Consider the following 1522-nt stretch of genomic DNA (forward strand, 5'->3'; position numbering starts at 1 on the left):
TAAAGGAACTTGGATTTACAGAATCTGAAACAAAAATAGAAAACACTGGGTAAAGACTGGGGTTTGCCAGTACTACTGGGAGAAAGCGGAGTTCGAATAACTTCTGAAGAAGTTCTGAAACGTTGAATCGCCCTTTCCCAGCCCAGATCCTGCTCGACCTGCTGAGTATTTTCCTGCAATTTCCGCCTTCTTTTAAGCTGAATATCGATTCCACCTCTCGGGGTGGAACACCCAGACCCACTTTGTCCCGACATTTCATCGATTTGAAAGCTGTGGTTTTTGAATTCAAATAAACCAAACAATGATTCATTACTGCTGAGCTCACCAGACACAAAGACTTGGAAATGATAAATTCAACAGTAAGTGCATGCACTCATGTAGTTGTGGCCGAGTGGTTAAGGCGATGGACTTGAAATCCATTGGGGTATTCCCACGCAGGTTCGAATCCTGTCAACTACGGTGGACGGCGGAGTTTGCTTTCGACTTTGTTTTTTGGGATTCAGATCACGGCGGAGAGAATCACTTCATTCAGGTCACGAATGGTGCAAATCTCCAGTGCACTCAAAGAACTGAACAGATGTACACTTGCATTGCCAAATTTGTTTAGACTCGTTACGACACACGGTAAACCCTCCTGCTTCATATAAAACACAGAAACGATTTATGCCGTACCGTAATCTGCAAAAATTTGATTGGCCAAGAACTGCACAAAGTAAAAATTAAGAACTTTATTTCTAAAGTAAAAGAGTAATAAATTCACAAACCACGATTGACAATGTATTTCTATTACCCATTGTGATGTTCCCTTCGATAATACTATTCAGATAAAACTTCCAATTAAAGTTAACAAAACAGCTCTTCTTTTCTCAAAGCCAGGCAGCTGTCGGTTCTTTTCTTCGGATCTTCCTATGTCTTCTTTTTCCTTGTTAGGAAATTCTGTGTCACACGTAACCGATCGAAAAGGTATTTTTCAGAGATATATTTTTTCAAGAAGATTGGTACATGCAGGACTTGGCAGTCCTCCTCTCATCTGTTCAATGTCACCCGTATCATACCCCAGAGCATCTGATTGTGTCATTCCTTTTTAAGATTTTCAATAGACACAATTCAAATTTGAATTGAAATTAATATTTTATTCTGGATAATATTTAAACTGAGTGGTCAACTCGAAATGTTTATGTCTCTAGGCAATGAACTAATTGAGTTGTTCGATCCAGTATTACGTTGTTGTATTCTTGATAACACTTGTTGCAGTGTCTGGTTATTCTGCTGCTTTCAACAGTCTTAGCCATGCAACAATATGTTTAAAGCACCTCGTCTATTCAGGAAAAATGAACCATCATAATGAACATATGTTTTCATTTTATTTTTTAAATACTTTACCCTGGCATACCGATAAATTTCGTATAATATCGCCTTAACCTTTTCCTATGTACACACATAAAACATTCAATAAAGACAAATCTCATCTCAACGCCATAAGTTTAATCTGCAATAACCTGTCTGTGAATACATTCGACAG

At 38.2% G+C, this 1522-nt stretch overlaps 1 non-coding gene across 1 annotated transcript; it reads left to right on the top strand.

Moving 5' to 3' along the window:
• The first annotated feature begins 377 nt into the window (after positions 1 to 377).
• trnas-uga (transfer RNA serine (anticodon UGA)) lies at positions 378 to 459 on the top strand. Its single transcript has one exon. It is a non-coding gene; the product is annotated as a tRNA-Ser (tRNA).
• Positions 460 to 1522: the final 1063 nt, after the last annotated feature.

This window comes from Chiloscyllium punctatum, chromosome 35, assembly GCF_047496795.1.
Source record: "Chiloscyllium punctatum isolate Juve2018m chromosome 35, sChiPun1.3, whole genome shotgun sequence".
NCBI lineage: Eukaryota > Metazoa > Chordata > Chondrichthyes > Orectolobiformes > Hemiscylliidae > Chiloscyllium > Chiloscyllium punctatum.